The sequence below is a fragment of the Ranitomeya imitator genome, chromosome 1 (genome assembly GCF_032444005.1).
Source record: "Ranitomeya imitator isolate aRanImi1 chromosome 1, aRanImi1.pri, whole genome shotgun sequence".
NCBI lineage: Eukaryota > Metazoa > Chordata > Amphibia > Anura > Dendrobatidae > Ranitomeya > Ranitomeya imitator.
In genome coordinates, this window is record NC_091282.1 from 483,744,397 (window position 1) to 483,765,177 (window position 20,781).

Genomic DNA, 20,781 nt, shown 5'->3' on the forward strand with positions numbered 1-20,781 from the left:
GGGAGCAGGTACCATCTTTTTAATCAGATGCAGCCAGCCTTTAGCATAGTCAAAGCTGACTGCTCCCTATGGAGCTCTGGCATAGCTCCTAGCCCTACAACAAAATGCTCCTAGCCAGTCATGCATTGCATAGATGTCTGAATGAGACATTACAGTTATAAGCAGCCCTGTGAAGGCAAACAGTGCCTATTTGGCCCTCTGACAAGGAGTGACACCCCTACTTTAGAACATCAGTTCAGACACCTGAATGTTGCATTTGGGTGCTCCAGCACCATACTGTATTACAGATTAAATGAAAGTGTAAATATTTAAAGATGAGTCCTTCATAAATGAAACCCAAGCTTCCAGAAGCTCATCATCAAGATTTCCCATTCAGATGGCATTTTGTTATATAACCACTAACAACCTTCCAGAGGCCCTAGGAGCATACAAAGTTACTAGATAGTACTGGCCACAGACTAAGGCTAGCCATCTCATAAGAACACTGAGGAAATTCTGAACGCACACCACAATGAATACAAGTCAAAACCAGATATTACATGTCAGACAAGACAGCATTTTATTAATACAAAAGTGCACAACACAGTTGATAGTGTACATAGTGAGGGGCTATACATTAGTGACATTAGATTTGTGAAGAGGAGCAGAAACACCCAAAAATAAGACCAAGTCCAATGAACTCGTGTCATATGGTCTATTGCCAGTTACTGGCCCTCAGATCAAGATGGCAGTTATCCATTAATGTGATCATGTGTCAACGGAAACTTGGATTTTACTTCTCATTAATGGAATCTCCCACATTGGCTTCTTGCTCCTCATGTTGGCTACTTAACATTCCGGAATAAAAACCACCAGACAGCCAATTTAGTGTTGTGTATGTCGTAGGTCAGCACATCCATACTAGCCTTTATTCTTGTGAACGTATCCTTTGTGGTGGTTAAAAGGCTGGCTGACATTTCTCTGAAGGAAGCGGGAGAGTGGAAGTTTTGGTAGACATCAGCAGCCATGGCACCAACACTATGAACCTTGGTCTGAATGTTCTGTGGAAGACCTCGTACGCTGGAGACCAGAGACAAACATGTAGTCTGCAGGTGCTGAGTGAGATTTCGGGCAATAGTCAGTACATGGGATTCAATTTGCTGTAAATGGAAGTTGCATGTTATATTTTAGTAGACAATTGATGCCTAGAATAAGCCTTATGGGGGAATATTACCTCTGCACCCTCAGTGTCCCCACCACCATCTTCTCCTGAGCCTCTTGTCCACTCCACCCATTTGTTGAACATGTTCTCCTGGGCATCATGGATCTTCAGACTTGCATCATTCAGGTTTTTTCTTGCATAATCAAGCTTAAAGAAAGGAATACATTTACTTAGGTTCATGGACGACTAGATGAGGCAGGTGTAAGTATATGCAATACACTTGTGTAATTTATCCCCTATAAGAGTTACTGCCAAGAACAGTTATGTTTGACTGGTACTCCCACATGTTAGGCAACATTAAAGGAAAACACAAAAAAGCACAGTAAAACCAAAAACACTGTTGCAAAAAAAAAAAAAAGTCACAGTGGACAGCAAGTGCTGGTAAAAAGATGGAAAAAACAGGGTATTTGGTTGATACTTTTTTGCAAAAAAAATGTATATTAAGCCGCTCTACCAAACGTCAAGGTATACCCGTATCAGAGCAGTCCTAGCTAATGTATGTAATCCCTATCTGATGTATTTAAAACCTGGTCATATGTACAATACCTGTATGAGCAGGATTCAGCTCATGTGTTCTGGTTTTACATTGTTTTCTTGTGTCCACAAGACTGGGGAGGCCTCCACCCCTCTTTTTGAGCTGTGCGCACAGGAGCCGTTCTGTCTAGCGTGTCCACATGGACATTCCTTTTCTGAATCCTGCTCATACAGGTATTGTACATATGACCAGGTTTTAAGTACATCAGATAGGGATTACATGCATTAGCTAGGACTGCTCTGATACGGGTATACCTTGACGTTTGGTAGAGCGGCTTAATATACATTTTTTGCAAAAAACGTATCAACCAAATACCCTGTTTTTTCCATCTTTTTACCAGCACTTGCTGTCCACTGATTTTTTTGCAACAGTGTTTGGTTTTACTGTGCTTTTTTGTGTTTTCAAGTCTCTTGGTGGTGTGAACATGTCTCTACGGGCTTGTTCACTGTGCGCGCAGCTCATGTGTTCTGGTTTTACAACATTAAAGGAAAGCTGCATTCATAAGACTCATGGAGGTTATGACAGATATTTAACCCCTTAATGACTGCCAATAAGTCTTAACTAACCTACGATATAGCATCCACATACAGTTGACAATCCAGCAGCTGTCGGCTGTACACTATAGATGACAACTTGCTGTATCAGCACCGTCCAAATCTGTTTAACCCATTAGATGCTGCCAATAGTGACTGCATCATATAAATGGTTAACTGAGTGTGGGGGCTTCCTCTTTATCCAAATTGGTGCCATCAGATCATGACTGTGGTCCTGATGTTTGCCATGGCAATTCATGGCCAAACAGTGGCCTTAGAGTCTGTTGGCTGTTGTAACCTGTTCAGAAGTTAGCAGCATTTAGGTGGTAAAAATCACACATTAATTTCTATCATGCCACTGTGCATTAATTCCTGAAAGTCACCTGAAGGGTTAATAAACTACCTGACAGCAGTCTTCAATATGTCAGGGGGTGCCGTTTTTAAAATAGTATCACTTTTGGGGGTCCCACAATATATAGAACCCTCAAAGTCACTTCAGACCTGGATATGTCCCCAAAAAAAAAAAAAAAAAAAAAAAAATATATATATATATTACTGCTACATTTTTAAACCAGGGCAGCACGGTGGCTCAGTGGATAGCACTGCAGCCTTGCAGCGCTGGTGTCCTGGGTTCTAATCCCACCTTGGACAACATCTGCAAGGAGTTTGTATGTTCTCCCTGTGTTTGCGTGGGTTTCCTCCGGGTACTCTGGTTTCCTCCCACATTCCAAAGACATACTGATAGGAAATTTAGATTGTGAGCCCAACGGGGACAGCGATGATGTGTGCAAACTGTAAAGTGCTGTGGATTGTGTTGTCTAAGGGGTAATGTTTCTCCTTATGGAGAGTGACATACCATCTCTAGCTTGTCAAGGGAAGGAGGATTATTTGCCGTGCAATGCTCCTCTGGGAAATTAAGTATGCAAATTGCATATGCTGTGGATTATGTTACCCTAATAATCTTTATTTTTATATAAAGCTATGTGCACACGTATTCTGGGTCCACTAGATTTTTCAGCAGCGGATTTCAGCAGGTTTGATAAATCTGCAGTGGAAAACCGCTGCGGATTTACCACAGTTTTCACTGCGGATTTCTATTGGAGCAGTTGTAAAACCGCTGCGGAATCTGCAGAAAGTAGTGACATGCTGTGGAATGTAAACCGCTGCATTTCCGCGCAGTTTTTTCTGCAGCATGTGCACAGCATTTTTTGTTTCCTATAGGTTTACATTGAACTGTAAACACATGGGAAACTGCTGCGGAGCTGCAGCAAAATCCACATTGTGTGCACATACCTTGAAGATTATAAACCTCCTAAAATGCTAAAAATAAAAACATTTCACAAGTGTGGAAAATGTTATGCTGTGGTATGACTATCTGGATTAAAGGGATAATCATTTGAAGTTTAAAAATTGCAAATTTTTTAAAGTTTCTCAAAGGTGATATTTTTATAAATTAAACACAAAACATATCAACCTACATTTACTATCATCATGTATAATGTGTCAAAAAAAATCTCAGAATCACTGGGATTTGTTGAAGTGTTCCAGAGTTATTACCACGTAAAGTGACACTGGTCAGATTCCAAAAATTTGGCTCTGTCACTAAGGGGTTAGGGCTACAAGTACATTTACTAACCAGGCTGACAGTGCTCTGGAGATGAGCAATGGCCTTTTGACTCCTGCATTTTGCATCCTTGACCCTGGTCAAAACCTGTTGATAAGAACGCTTGCGGACCTTAGTAGAAAGCAACCCCAGGCGCACATAGTAACCAGGCTCATCTTGGGACACCTCAAAGGCTTCAGTCTTCGTTGCTTTTTTAGCTGTAATAAAGAAGGAAGTTATGCCCATATATTTAGCATAAGGAACAACAGGGAAGGTTCTTAAAGAAGCACTCCCAGCAAGTTTTATCCTTTTACTATATTGAAATCCTACTATACTGATCTGTGAACTTGCAATTGCTCATTTTGCCTTCTACCCAGTTAGTTTTTCCATTAGTTCTATGACATGTGATCAAGAAACAGATCATAGAAGGCTTCAGCTAGTCAAAGAAGAAACAGTGATGCCTCTTCCCTGTCTCTGAAAGTCCCTGGTGGAAGGAGCAAAGCAGCTGGGTCAGGAGTTACAGGGAGGACTGTAGGGGAAAAAAAAAAAAATGGCATTACTACAAACTAGAGAAAAGTAGTAACTGGGTAGAAAGTCACAATGAGCAGTTCAGTGCTATATAAAATGTCATGGATAAAACCTTGGATGGGAGAGCTTCTGTAGAGAAACCAGACAAGCTAGTATTTGGACTGCCTCAGCAAGTCAATATCCCTTGGACACACAAGTTGGCAGGCCTGGTAGGTTTTGGCTTACCCAGCTCCTCATCTGTTGGTGGCAGGTAGTGTTCCATTAGAGATTCAGACCTGGTTAGTGCAGAATCCACATGGTTGCTCAGGATCTTCACAACACGGCTTCCCAGGACAGCGTTAATGCTGCCATGTACAACAGCCCTAGTCATCGCCACACCATCCTGCACAGCTCCCTTTGTTTTATCCACTACTCCTGTGATACTATGGACTACAGCATCTCTGGCACCAACAACGGCTTCTGAGGCATTAGCCACAACCTAAGAAATACAAGATGGCACTTGTGTAATCTAACCTGAAGTGAAATGTAAGGGCCGCCATCATTTTAGCAGCTTACCTTCCCAGGAGGCTGATGCAGAATAGGCAACTTCTCCTCAATCTTGTCCAGCCCAACACAGGCCATATTGTTTGCCACAGAAACTGAGGGGAAGAAAGGGACATTGATGCAATAGTCATCTGTGTACAGAAGGCAGCAGAGACCCGAGTAATACTAGGACTGGTGATATAGGAATTAGGCAATTACCTAAAAGCCTGGGTGTCATGGCCAGAGTGAAGGTACAGTTAGGTTGGTCTTGGATTATGGGTAAAGGAAAGCCATTTAGTAGTTAGGGCTTATTTTCTCCCCATTGAGGGCATTTCAGTTCGCAGTTTGCTTTTAGCTTGGGTTGCACTATACATCAGGCTGCAGAATGAGGGGAATGGAATGGTCAGCAGGCTTTTGATGTGCAATTTCAGGGCAGCATGAGGTAGTGGCAGACACAGGTTTCAACAATGTGTCACAACAGGTATTTTAATCGGCAGATCACTACAGACAGGGCTGGACTGGCCATTTGGCAATTCTGGCAAATGCCAGAAGGGCCTGTGGTTGTGGGCTGCTTTGTCTGCTACGTTAACAGAATCAGTGTTCTCAAAATACCCATAAGAGTTGCGACGAAGCACAAAGTCGCTGACTGTCACTCACCCCAGCAGGCCAAGGGTATCATTAGATATATTGGTCTTGTAGTAAATATTGCTTTCCTCCATCCAGGGTAATGTTAGTAATATCTCCCATCTGGTGCTTGGGGATGGGGACAGCATGGGCCTGTGCAATTTCAAATGTCAGGGCTGAATTTCAGTTTCAGTCCGTACCTGACTACAGACATAGCAGCCTGGATGTCTTCTGGTCCAACCTCACCCCCAGCACAGATTAGTAGCTTACTGGCAATATACACTGAGGTAATCCAACCAACAGTGATCACAACTGCTGCACCCAAAAAGTTATGGCAATGTTAGTGTAAAAAAAAAAAAAATTATATATATATATATATATATATATATATATATATTAGTTCCTATAAATACATTTCTTTATCTAAATAAAAATAAATAAAGTACACATATTTAGTATTGCCGTGTCCGTAACGACCCAACCTATAAAACTATCACTAGTTAACCCCTTCAGTGAACACCGTAAAAAAAACAAAAAGCCTGCTTTGTTCTCATACCGCCAAGCAAAAAGACAGAAACAACCATGGTACTGCTGAAAACGTCATCTTGTCCTGCAAAAAACGAGCCGCCATACAGCATCAGCGAAAAAAATAAAAGTTATAGTCCTCAGAATAAAGCAATGCAAAAATAATTCTCAATAAATAGTTTATTGTATAAAAGCGCCAAAATATAATAAAAGATATGAAGAAATGCTGTAATCGTACTGACCTGAAGAATAAAACTGCTTTATCCATTTTACCAAACGCGGAAAGGTATAAACGCCTCCCCTAATAGTTTTTGGTCATTCTGCCTCACAAAAATTGGAATAAAGAGCAATCAAAAAAATGTCACGTGCCCGAAAATGTTACCAATAAAAACCATCAACTCGTCCCGCAAAAAAAAACAAAAAAAAAAAAAAAACGACCTCACATGACTCTGGACCAAAATATGGAAAAATTATAGCTCAAAATGTCGTAATGCAAAATATTTTTTGCAATAAAAAGCGTCCCAGTGTGTGATGGCTGCCAGTCATAAAGACCGCTATAAAAGTAAATCCAACCCCCCACCCCTTCATCACCCCCTTAGTTAGGGGAAAAAAAAAAATTTATTTCCATTTTCCCATTAGGGTTGGGACTACAGTTAGGGTTGGGAATAGGGTTAGGGGTGTGTTTGGATTAGGGTGTCAGTTATAATTGGGGGGGTGGGGGGGAGGGGGGTTTCCACTGTTTAGGCACATCAGGGACTATCCAAACGCGACATGGTGTCCGATCTCAATTCCAGCCAATTCTGCATTGAAAAGTAAAACAGTGCTGCTTCCCTTCTGAGCACTCCAGTGTGCCCAAACAGGGGGTTTACCCCAACATATGGGGTATCAGCGTACTCAGGACAATTTGGACAACAACTTTTGGGGTCCAATTTCTCCTGTTACCCTTGGGAAACTACAAGACTGAGGGCTAAAAAAATAATTTGGGAAAATTTTATTTTTCTATTTTTACGGTTCTGCATTATAAGCTTCTGTGAAGCACTTGGTGGGTCAAAGTGCTCACCATACATTTAGATAAGTTCCTTAGGGGGTCTACTTTCCAAAATGGTGTCACATGTGTGGGGTTTCAATGTTTAGGCACAGTGTCTTTCCAAACGCAACATGGCGTCCCATCTCAATTCCAGTCAATTTTGCATTGAAAAGTCAAATGGCGCTCCTTCCCTTCTGAGCTCTGCCATGCGCCCAAACAGTGGTTTACCCCCACATGGTGTATCAGCGTACTCAGGACAAATTGTACAACAAGGATTGGGGTCCATTTTCTCCTGTTACTCTTGGTAGAATAAAACTAATTGGAGCTGAAGTAAATTTGTGAAAAAAGTTAAATGTTCATTTTTATTTAAACATTCCAAAAATTCCTGTGAAACACCTGAAGGGTTAATAAACTTCTTGAATGTGGTTTTGAGCACCTTGAGGGGTGCAGTTTAGAATGGTGTCACTCATATAGACCCCTCAAAATAACTTCAAATGAGATGTGGTCCCTAAAGAAAAATGGTGTAAAAATGAGAAATTGCTGGTCAACTTTTAACCCTTATAATTCCCTAACAAAAAAAAAAAAATTTGGTTCCAAAATTGTGCTGATGTAATGTAGACATGTGGGAAATGTTACTTAAGTATTTTGTGTGACATCGATTTAATTTAAAGTGGGCAGCACGGTGGCGTAGTGGTTAGCACAGCAGCCTTGCAGCGCTGGGGTCCTGGGTTCTAATCCCACCCAGGACAACATCTGCAAAGAGTTTGTATGTTCTCTCCGTGTTTGCGTGGGTTTCCTCCGGGCACTCCGGTTTCCTCCCACATTCCAAAGACATACTGATAGGGATTCTAGATTGTGAGCCCCATCGGGGACAGTGATGATAATGTGTGCAAAACTGTAAAGCGCTATATAAAAATAAAGATTATTATTATTATTATTGCTTAAAAATTCAAAGTTAAAAAAAAAAAAGCGAAATTTTCACCAAATTTGTTTTTTTCAAAAATAAATGCAGGTAAAGAAATTTTACCACTATCATGGTGTACAATATGTCACGAGAAAACAATGCCAGAATCACCGGGATCCGTTGAAGCGTTCCAGAGTTATAACCTCATAGGGACAGTGGTCAGAATTGTAAAAATTGGCCTGGACATTAATGTGCAAACAACCCTTAGGGGTAAAGGGGTTAAATCACCGCCCTTTCGCCCCATCCAAAATAAGAAAAGAAAAAAAAAAAATCCCTCACCTGACCAGAGACACCAAAAAAAAAAAAAAAAAAAAAAGATACTACGGGTATTGCAAAATGGCACAATTTTTTTTTAGCAAAGTTTTGAAAACGGTAGTTAGTCTTACCGATAATTATATTTCCAGGAATCCATCCTGGCAGCACCATGGAGGATGTCCTTATCCACAGTGGGACAGGAAACCATGAGAGTTTGAAAGGACCCTCCCCCTTCCACCCCTCAGTGATTTTCCAAAGTAACACATCTGGATGGATGCAAACAGAAAATTTATTTTGAACATAACAAGATTAATACAAATGTTACTTCACATAAGTATACCACATATTTACATTAGGGAGGGAATTATCCGTGCTGTCAGGATGGATTCCTGGAAATACAATTATCGGTAAGACCAATTACAGTTTTCCAGGTCACCACGGAGAAGTACCAAAGGAGACTTCCTGGTTTTAGGGTGGGACTACCGCTTGAAGCACCTTCCTGCCAAAAGCTAATTGGGAAGAGACTACATCTAATTTGTAGTGTTTTGAAAAGGTGCTAATGTTAGACCAAGATGCTGCCTTGCAGATTTGATTTATCGAGGCCCCCCCTTTTTCTGCCCAAGACACCGCCATAGCCCTAGATGGGTGGGCTTTAAGACTATCTGGGGGATTTTTTCCCTGTGCCCGATAGCCTAGGCTAATAGTGGATTGAATCCATCTGGCATTGGTGGATTTTGATGCTTTCTTCCCTCTATTAGTAATCTATTCATTCTGTATGTGGGGTCCCATCTTGCCTCCAGGCCCTAGTCATGTCCAAGTATTTAAGTACCGTTTCCCTTGCATCTAAGTTATGGAAGAGATTCTTTTTGGTTTCTAGGGAACTGGCAAAAAGACGGAACAACTTCTTGGTTAATATTTGAAACTGAAGCCACCTTGGGAAGAAAACCTGGGTCAAGCCTTAAAACCAACCTATCATCAAATACTTGTAGATAAGGGTTCTGGATGGATAGGGCCTGAAGTTCCCCCAATCTCTTGGCCGATGTAATGGCCACTAAGAAAACTGCTTTTAGGGAAAGATTAGCAATGCTTATATCTTTCTCTATATCAAAGGGCTCCTTACATAATTCATTAAGGACTAAATTAAAGGTCCCAAGTAGGGACAGTCTTCCTGATTAGGGGGTCTCAGCCTCAAAACTGCTCTAGAATACCGAGCGATCCAAGGGTGAGCAGCAAGGGAAGAATTGTAGAATACGCTGAGTGCTGCTATCTGGACCCTCAAAGTACTGTTTGAGCCCATTCCTGAACCCCTGCTGTAAGAAATCAAGGAGCCTAGGTATGTTAGGGTGATCAACATTGATTGTTGTGTCTCCACAAAAACTGCAGAATTTTTTCCAGATTGAGATATATCATCGAAGTCACCGGCTTCCTACTTGCTTGTAGGATGGAAATCACCCCTTCTGATAGAGCAAGAGGCCTAAGGATCTGCTATTCAGGATCCATGCTGCTAACCGCAGATTCTCTGGGTTCTGATGAAGGATCGGACCTTGAGAAAGTAAGTCCCTCATGACTGGAAGATGGTAAGGACTGTCCACTGCCAGCTTCCTTAGGAGGGGGAACCAGCTCCTTCTGGCCCAGAAAGGGACCACCAGAATCACTCGAACTCTGTCCTCGCAAATCTTCCTGAGGACCCTTGGTACTAATGCTAGAGGGTGAAAGGCATATAGCAGACCCGTGCTCCATGACAGAGGACATCTACCCCTGCTGGATTCTCTTGAGGGTTTAGTGAGAGAAAAAAAAAAAAAAAAAAAAAAAAGTTCTTATCCTTGCATTCTTTCTGGTTGCAAATAGGTCCACAGTTGGGGTTCCCCAGCGCTGACAGGGTATTGAAAATTTTGCTGTTCAGTTCCCACTCTATGGTGATAGTTTTTCTCTGCTCAGAAAATCCGCAACCTGGTTTCTTGAGCCTTCTAAGTGAACTGCCGAAATCGAAAGTACCGATCTTTCTGCCCATGCGAAAATCTGATCTGCCAGATGTAGCTTTGGATGCCTTGGACCTCCCTGATGGCGAAGGAAAGCTACCGTCGTCGTGTTGTCCGATAGGATCCGGGCTGAACACAAAACCTTCCAAACTGCATGCAGCTCTCTGGTTTGAGGAATTGCTGCCCTCTTCCAAATTTCATCATCCCTGGTAGTATCTTCCGAGTACCTGGCTGCCCCAACCTTGTTGACTTGCATCCGTAGTTACCGTGACTGCTGGGGTCTGGATCCATGGGACCCCCACCTGGAGGTTCTCTGACAGTCCACCATCGTAGAGATTTCCTGACCCGATAGGACAAACTGTCCAACGAAGACCGTCTTCTGTCCCATGTTGTTAGAACTGCTCTCTGTAATTGACGGGAATAGAATTGGCTCCAGCTGACGCATGGGATACAGGCTGTCATTAGGCCTAGGATCTTCATTGCATCTCTTATTGTTAGCCGAGTTCTTGCAAAGTGTCGAACCTTCTTTATCAGGTTGGACCGCCTTTTGCCCAGAAGAAACGATTTCCTGATATTCGAATCCAGTATTACACCTAGAAACTGCCTTTTTGATCTTGGAGTCAGGTGTGATTTTTCCCAGTTCAACACCCATCCTAATTTCTGCAGTGTGGAGATCACCAACTGAGAATCGATCGTGAGTTGCCCCACAGAGTCTGCCACCAACAGGAAATCGTCCAGATAGGGTATTATAGTGATATCTCGCTTCCTTAGATAAGACACGATCTGATGAGTTTTGTAAAAACTCTTGGAGCTGACGCCAATCAGAATGGAAGGCAACGAAATGGATAATGGAAGATTGACCCCTCCTTTTCTATTGCAGATCTTAGGTATCTTTGGTGATGTGAAAAAAATTGGTACGTGATAATATGCACTTTAAGTCCAAAGTGCACATTACAACATCCTTTCCTAATAGGGGAATTGTGGAGCGAATGGACTCCATCTTGAACCTTTTGTACTGCAGCCATCTGTTTAGCGGCTTGAGATTTATAATGGTTCGGGATTCTCCTGAAGGATTTTTTTTATAGAAGAGAGACCCGAGTAGTGACCTGTTCATATTTGGTGAGGAGGTACGGGAGATATTGCCTCCATCCGGAGGAGATCCTGAATGTCTGACCACATTGGTGAGACTGAAGAGAGACGGGTGTTGGAAACGAAATATCTTTCTGGTGGAAGGGAGTCGAATTCAATCCTGTACCCCTGAGATATAACCTGAAGGACTTGTGGTAATTTTTCCCCTCTCCCCCAGGTAGTTCAACAACCTTCCCCCTATCCTGGTGGCGTCATTTTCTCCAGAACTCTGACCTAGGGTTTGAGGGACCTGGATCTCTATTTTGGTTCCTATTTTCTCCCCCTGTCTGGCAACTCCATCTCCCTTGTTTACCCTTACCCCTATAGTCTGATCTCTGACTGTAATAAGGCCTACGAAAGGGCTGGATTTTTCTCATTTTCTCTTCTGGAAACCCCTTATCATCAGAAGCCTTCTCCAGAATATCATCGAATATGGGCCCAAATACTCTGCCTCCTGAAAAGGGAATGGAACATCATTCCAAGAACAAATTAACTTCTCCCGACCAACTTTTTAACCATATAGCCCTACGGGCTGCATTCGATAATGATTGGCCTCTAGCTGTGAACCTGACAGATTCTGCAGTGGCATCTGCAAGAAATCCCATCGCTAGTTTTAGTAAAGGGATAGCATTTATAATAGACTCCCTAGAGGCTTTGGCTGACAATTGATCTTTTAAGTCGTCAACCCATAGATGCATCGCTCTCACCACAGAAGTTGCCGCTATATTTGTGCGGATCACTGCAGCAGAGCTCTCTTTAGGAGACCATCTGCCTTCCTGTCCATAGGCTCCTTCAAGTTCGAGGAGTCTTCAAATGGTATGGCAGTTCTCTTAGACACCTTCGCTAGTGGGATGTCGATTTTCGGTATATCTTCCCAATCCTTAACCTCCTCATGGTCAAAGGGAAGACGTAGCCTAAAGTCTCTCGGAATAGATATCCTCTTCTCTGCCTCCTCCCACTCTAAAATCATTGAGCTGCGGGAAGAGGTGAAGGGGTTAACGGCTGCTAATTATGAGCAGAGCCGAGACTTGCAACTCGGACTCACCGAATGTGGGCATTAACCGGGAAGACCTTTGATGTTTGTGAATGCAGCCCCCTGAACATCTCATCCTGGACAGACTGAGAGGTTGAAGGTTCCTCAATCTGCATAGTCTGTCTCACCGCACCCAGCAGCTCATCGATATCACTGGAAGAAAACAAGTATTTTTTCCCTTTAGGAGGAGGGTCTCTGCACAATTCCTCCTCTATATCAGATTCGAAAGGACTGTCTTCAGATGACAGATCCGACTCCCTCTGCCTCTTCCTGGACCTGGGAGGATCCTGGAAGTCAGACTGGATCGACTGAGGCAGATGAGTTAGATATTGAAGCATGCACTTCTTCTCTAACCATGGCTCTCATGCTTGTTATTAGGGAGGCCTGTTCCTCTCCTACAATACGAGCAGTGCAGGACTCGCAGAGAGGCTTCTGCCACGAGACATTAAGCTTTGTGGCACAGATAAGAAGACCGGCAGGACTAAGGTGTCCTATCCCCAGATGAGGGATGCCCCTAGAATAAATAAAAAGACCGCTAATGGTACCTTTAATAGGGGCTGTAGGGAGCGCACCATTAAGTGGGGACTCACATGTGCCTGGGAATCCTGCTTCCCCGGGACCTCGGTGCTGACTGCAGCTACAGGGCTTGGTTCCTCCATCGTAACACTGCTGCGGTGCCTAGTGCACACTTCCTAGCCCCCACATACCTTTTATCCATTTGCTTTTCTGTCCAGGAACTCCTACACAGGAGCAAAGAAGATGACCGCCCCTTGCTGCCGGCAGCGACAGCGGTGAACTGGAAGTCAATTGCGCCCATGCTTGCCGCCGAGCTACACCGATCCCCGGCGTTCCGGACAGCGTTTTGTGATACCTGCGTTCCCCCTGGTACCGGAATTGCCTGCGATGGGAGCGCCCTTGCAGGGATGATCTGCAGGTATGTGTGGGTTATCTGAGGTCGAGAGCCCCCCCCCCCAGGGGAAAGTGACCTTCCTTACCAGGAGCAGTGCTGCACTGGTATTGCTGAGGGACCCGATTACTTGGGTGTCAAAGCAGAGTACATACAGTGGGAAGGAAGAGGCCAGGACCCCCGATCCACTCTGCAGGGACAAGCGAATCTCTTGTTGTTCCCATCCACAGTGGGACAGGAAAAACACTGAAGGGTGGAAGGGGGAGGGTCCTTTTAAACTCTCGTGGTTTCCTGTCCCACTGTGGTTAAGAAGGACGTCCTCCATGGTGCTGTCAGGTGGTGACCTGGAAGTTTATTTTTTTTTTTTATCACCACTTAGATAAAAAATACCTAGAGATGTTTGGTGTCCATGAACTCGTAGTGACCTGGAGAATCATAATGGCTGGTCAGTTTTAACATTTAGTGAACCTAGCAAAAAAGCCAAAAAAATAAGTGTGTGGGATTGCACTTTTGCAATTTCACTGCACTTGGAATTTTTTTTTTTCCGTTTAGTACACGACATTGTAAAACCCAATGAGGTCATTCAAAATTAGAACTCATCCAGCAAAAAAAAAAAAAAAAAAAAATAAGTAAAGCCCCCCACATGGCCATATTGACAGAAAATTAAAAAAGTTAAGACTCTGGGAAGGAGGGGAGCGAAAAATGAAAACGGGCTGCATCTTGAAGGGGTTAACCCCTTTCTGACCTTGGACGGGATAGTACGTCCGAGGTCAGATCCCCTGCTTTGATGCAGGGCTCCGCGGTGAGCCCGCATCAAAGCCGGGACATGTCAGCTGTTTTGAACAACTGACATGTGCCCGTAATAGGCGCGGGCAGAATCGCGGTCTGCCCGGGCCTATTAACTAGTTAAATGCCGCTGTCAAATGCAGACAGCGGCATTTAACTACCGCTTCCGACCGGAAATGACGTCATCGCCGACCCCCGTCACATGATCGGGGGTCGGCGATGCGTCTCCATTGTAACCATAGAGGTCCTTGAGACCTCTATGGTTACTGATCACCGGTGGCTGTGAGCGCCACCCTGTGGTCGGCGCTCACAGCACACCTGCAATTCTGCTACATAGCAGCGATCAGCAGATCGCTGCTATGTAGCAGAGCCGATCGCGTTGTGCCTGCTTCTAGCCTCCCATGGAGGCTATTGAAGCATGGCAAAAGTAAAAAAAAATGTGAAAAAAAAAACCTAAAAGTTTAAATCACCCCCCTTTCGCCCCAATCAAAATAAATTAAAAAACAAAAAAAAAAACAAATCTACACATATTTGGTATTGCCGCGCTCAGAATCGCCCGATCAATTAAAAAAATCATTAACCTTATTGCTAAACAGCGTAGCGAGAAAAAAAATTTGAAGTGCCAGAATTACTTTTTTTTAGGTCGCCGCGACATTGCATAAAATGCAATAACGGGCGATCAAAAGAACGTATCTGCACCAAAACGCCATTAAAAAAAGTCTTCTCGGCACGCAAAAAATAAGCCCTCAATCGACCCCAGATCACAAAAAATGGAGACGCTACAAGTATTGGAAAATGGCGCAATTTTTTTTTTTTTTTTTTAGCAAAGTTTGGAATTTTTTTTTTTTTTTTTTTTTTCCACCACTTAGGTAAAAAAATAACCTAGTCATGTTAGGTGTCTATGAACTCGTACTGACCTGGAGAATCATAATGTCAGGTCAGTTTTAGCATTTAGTGAACCTAGCAAAAAAGCCAAACAAAACACGGGATTGCACTTTTTTGCAATGTCACCGCACTTGGAATTTTTTTCCCCGTTTTCTAGTACACGACATGCTAAAACCAATGAGGTCGTTCAAAAGTACAACTCGTCCCGCAAAAAATAAGCCCTCACATGGCCATATTGACGGAAAAATAAAAAAGTTATGGCTCTGGGAAGGAGGGGAGTGAAAAACGAACACGGAAAAACGAAAAATCCCAAGGTCATGAAGGGGTTAAAGGGAACCTGTAACCCCCTAAAATCTATAAAGGCACGGATGATTGACCTCGTGGAGACCAAAACATCCAACACCGCGGAGACACCATCACATGTTTCTCAACGCAGTGATCTAGAACACTGCCCCCAAATATGCAAATGCATGTAGAGGAGCTGTGGAGACACCATCACGTGTTTCTCAACGCAGGCAGTGAATAGCCAGGCCTTTCCCCGGGAAGGAACAACCAAGGGAAGGGCAGCATCCAATAAAGGAAAACCACCTATGCCAAGAATGGTATCCATCCACAGACAGCTGTTTCAGAGTTTTTGCCCCTCAGTGTGGAGTAGGAAACTGGCTATTAGGAGCAGTGCCTAGTAGAAAGATGGCTGATGGCTATCAGGCTGATGGCTATCAGGAGCAGTGCCTAGTAGAAAGACTACTAAGCACTGCTCCTAATAACCAGTTTCCTACTCCACACTGAGGGGCAAAAACTCTGAAACAGCTGTCTGTGGATGGATACCATGCTTGGCATAGATGGTTTTCCTTTATTGGATGTTTTCCTTTATTGGATGCTGCCCTTCCCGGGGAAAGGCCTGGCTATTCACTGCCTGCGTTGAGAAACACGTGATGGTGTCTCTGCAGCTCCTCTACATGCACCCCCAAAAATCTAACATGAGCTAAGCCCGCCGGCATCAGGGGCTAATCTACAGCATTCGGTAGTGCTGTAGATAAGCCCCTGATGTATCCTGAAAGTTGAAAAAAAAAGGAGGTTAGATTATACTAACCCAGGGGCGGTCCGGTCCGATGGGCGTTGCGGTCCAGGGCCTCCCATCTTAAGATAACGTCCTCTTGTATTCACTCTCCAGCGCAGGTGTACTTTGTCTGCCCTGTTGAGGGCAGAGCAAAGTACTGCAGTGCGCAGGGAAAGGCCAGAGAGGCCCGACACCTGTGCACTGCAGTACTTTGCTCTGCCCTCAACAGGGCAGACAAAGTACACCTGCGCCAGAGCGCGAAGAGAATGTCATCCTATGAAGATAGGATGCCCTGGACCCGGATGCCCATTGGATCAGACTGCCCAGGTGAGTATAATCTAACCTCTTTCAGGATACATCGGGGGCTTAGCTCATCTTTGATTTTTTTTTTTTTTTTGGGGGGGGGGGGGGGGGGGGTGACAGGTTCCCTTTAATATTGGATCACAGCTGTATATGTGGCCTTTACTGGTTATTAAATTATAATGGGGCACCCCGGATGGAGTGACATAGGGTCCCCTGCAACCAGCAAAGACTAGGCACACAGCTGTGGGCTTATAATAGCCTAGGAGGGGACCCATGGATATTGTCCCCCTACTATACTAAAAACTTCAGCTCTAAGTAGCTCCAGAAATGGCACATCCATAAGATGCACCATTTCTGGCACTTAGCCTCACTCATCCCACTTGCCCTGGTGTGTTGGCAAGTGGGGTGAATAGTATGGGGGTTGATGGCAGTCATCCTACTTGCCAAGCCCTTGTTATTAACTAGATGTACAGCAAGTTACACAAGCACTATACTAGTTATACACATCACTGACATCTTTGTATCCATTTTAACATGCCATACTAATTATTCTGTATGCGGCTGATGAAATCTCAGGTTTTCAAGGAGATGAGCTGCATAAAGATACGAGTCCCTGCTCCGAGAAGAGATACTTTTTTTTATTTAATTAGTTGGATTGCACTCACCTGTATTTCTCACAAAAAAAAAAAAGTGTATTACCGGTGTCAGTTTTGTGCGTTTTACCACAGCCAAGCCCTTTCCATCTGTGCTTTCAAACCAAAAATTAAAGATGTGTGTTTTGCATTGACATGTGAACACCACTGGAGTAAAAGTGATACGAGTTTTGTTCTCTACAACAAGTATGGGTAACACAGACGTCTGAATGAGGCCTAACAGTTCTGTAACCATCTGTCCTTCCCTGATCTCTGCCCATTTAGGACAGACAACATTAATGTTCAATGTGCAGGAAATCAGCCTAGAGAACTAGACAAGAAACTAATCAGCAGAGATTTAACCCAATACAGTAAGATCCCCACAAATACAGACGAGAGTGTTCCACACAAGAAGATAAACCTACTTTGAGGCTCTAGTTTCTGCAGGATTGGCATGGCCCCGGTGATGGCCACAGCCGTGATGCTCCTCACACTCTTCTCTGCAGCGTCACATACAGACTTCAGGTAGGGATGGTGGTCTTTAGTGGTCACGTAGGCAGAGGACACCAGGTCATAGGTGGAGCTCACCAGTGGGAGGTTTATCAGCCTTACCACCACATTCTAAGGGGGAGAGAAACATGGAAGAGTTGGACAAACAGCAATGTACTAATTATGTGAGAAATAGACTTCAGTAAGACCTCCATAAAGAGCATACAAGGACCACCAGCTACATACAGATAGTGGACAGCTCATTTACCCCTATAGAGCCCCATTACAGATCCAACACTGAGCTACAGATCAGTCATGGGCAGAATCCTCACTGAGGACACAGGAAAGTGCAGAGATCTGGACCAGGCCCAGCCTGAAGCCACAGCAGATCCTGGGACCATGCACCCTCATATGGGAGAGCACCACCCCTGGGTGCCAGTATCCTGCATGAGTGGGCATCTCCCACAGGACAAGGTGGCACACGGGTCATGTACACAGTGGGGGCACACGGTCTCTACTCAGCATATGCTGATACCATAGTAGTGACCCTGCAGCATAACCCTGGAATTAGACACAGGAGACATCTAACTGCAGGACTAATGGTGAAGGGGGAAGGGGGTTAAGGAAATCAGAAAATGCAAAGATATAACTAGGAATTGGCAACTGCTTCATGTTACCGGAGGTATCCAGAGAAAAATGTCAGAGTATAACGGTTTAAAAAGCTAAGTTCTAGTGTGAGACAACTTAATTAGTAGTTGTAAGATGCATAAATAAATACAGACAGCACTTCGGAGACTTAAAGGGAACCGGTCACCCCAAAATTCGAAGGCGAGCCAAGCCCACCAGCATCAGGGGCTGATCTACAGCATTCTGGAATGCTGTAGATAAGTCCCCGATGTTACCTGAAAGGTTAGATTATACTCACCTGGGCAGGTGGTCCAATCGGCGTCGCGGTCCAGGGCCTCCCATCTTCTTGCAAGACGTCCTCTTGTCCTCACGCTCCGGCGTACTTTGTCTGCCCTGTTGAGGGCAAAGTACTGCAGTGCGCAGGCCCCGGGAAAGGTCAGAGGCCCTGCCCTAAACAGGACAGACAAAGTACGCATGGGCCAGAGTGTGAAGACAAGAGGACGTCATCATAACAAGATAGGACTGCGACGCCCATCGGATGGGACCGCCCCTGGGTGAGTGAGTATAATCAACCTTTTTCTCATCTTTCAAGTTACATTCGGGAGCTTATCTACAGCATTACAGAAATTCAAAGACCAAGAGAGGGACACTATAGTAAGATATAAATCTGCAACGTGCCAGTAACGTACAAGCAGGTGCCCCAATGGTCAGAAAGTTTGTAGAAAAAAAAAAACAAAAAAAAAAAAAACCACAAACAAACATCTTACCCTGCAATGGAGGAAAGAAGTCAGGTCAGAATACTGAGTGAATCACAATCCCAGAGAATACTTTGCATGGATATTAGGCTACTTTCACACTAGTCCGTCGATACGGGCCATCAAACCATCAGCCTGACGTACAGTGTGATTAATTAGCAAAACGTGGGCAGCGGATGCAGTTTTACAACGCATTCGCTGCCCATTGTGAGTTCCAGAAAGGAGGCGGAGTTCCAAAAATGGCAGACCCGACAAAAAAAAAATACATTACATTGAACTTTTTTTGTGCATCGCAGCCACCAAAAACACAACGCATCTGTCACACGACAGATGCGATGTGTCACAATGCGTCGCTAATGCAAGTCTATAGAGAAAAAAAACGCATCTTGCAGGCACATTTGCAGGATGCGCTTTTCTCCAAAATGACACATTGCAACATACAGCAGACGCTAGTGTGAAAGCAGCCTTATCCTTGCTTTCTTAAGGGGGAGGTGCATAGGATGGTGCCCCAAAAGACCTTTACATAACCATGGCAAGTGGAAATCAGTCTACTCCAACATTCTTCTCCTGATTGACATGTTTTGCAGTGTTTTTTGTATGTGCACCCCTTCATGTCCAGTAATACCTATATAAAGGGGGCAGGGGGGTGAAACATCTCCCTCCATGCCCAATAACTCCTATACACAGGTGGTGGGGGAGGGCACATCACTCTTCATGCCCAGCAATACCTATATACAGCAGGGTAATGACAGCAGCATCCCAGCATCACTGCACATTACTATCCCCCATTACATAGGGTGACTACATACATTACATAGTAGTAAGTTGTTACCTGTTGCTGCTGCACCGCCTCAGACATGTTGCTAACAGAAACCCTACAAAAGAAAGCAAAGCACAGTCACCACCAAAGGGAAGACACCGCCCCCTGCTGCCAAATGTGCGCTCTGCACGGAGGAGAAAGGGAGGACTGTCTGCTGCTCGGGCGCCTCCGCTCTTATAGGCGGTAACCACGCCCACCTGTCTCCGGGGAGGCTCCTGCTCTCAGCTGACTGGTGACGTCACGCAGTGTGCTCTCCTGACTGGTCGCGCCGTGCAGCGGTCACACGCGGTATTGCAGCTGTGTGATGAGAGCGGTGAGCAGGGCCGTGTATGGGCTGAGGTCACGTGTACATATGGCGGTTATTGCTCCGCACAGTGGCTGCCGGTGTAATCTCTCCCTTCTCCCCACACAGGGTCCATGGCTGTCGGCCGCACTGGGGTGGTCGCTCCTTTCTCTCCTGACACACACAGGAGTGCGCACTGTGCCGAGCTCCTGGCTTCTCTAGGAGAAAGCAGATGTGCCTGAGGCGTCTTATGTGCCGGAGCCCAGAGGCATCTGCAGGCCCAAAGCAGATGTGTGCAGTCCTTAACCCCTTAGGGTGCGTGTCCACAGTCCGGATTGTCAGTGCTTTGGAGGGAGCTGTAACACTGCACACATCCAGAATCGTCACACCCCATATATAAGCGGAGCGTCGCTGCAAGGTAAACAGACATGCTGCATTCTAAAAAAAGATGCGCCGCATGGCTGTAAACGCAGGGCCGCCGGATGCGGGTTTGCACGGTTAGTGGAGACGGGATTTCATAAAATCTCCACTGTACTGTAACATCTGGACACAGCGGTTGTACTCAGCGTTCAATCCGCAGCTAATCCGGATGTAATCCAGCACGTGGACACATACCCTTAGGGTCAGTTTCCACTATCAGGAATGGCTCAGGATTTGACACAGGTAAAATCTGCATCTGAGGTCACTGTCAGGTCACCTGCGGTTTTTGATGCGTTTTTTTCATGTGGATTTGTGTGTGTTTTTGTAAGCTAAATAAAGATATATATATATATATAT

At 44.6% G+C, this 20,781-nt stretch overlaps 1 pseudogene; it reads right to left on the reverse strand.

Annotated features, from left to right (window-relative positions):
• Positions 1 to 535: 535 nt before the first annotated feature.
• On the reverse strand, positions 536 to 19,903 carry LOC138676394 (perilipin-2-like; annotated as a pseudogene).
• Between the last annotated feature and the right edge of the window lie 878 nt (positions 19,904 to 20,781).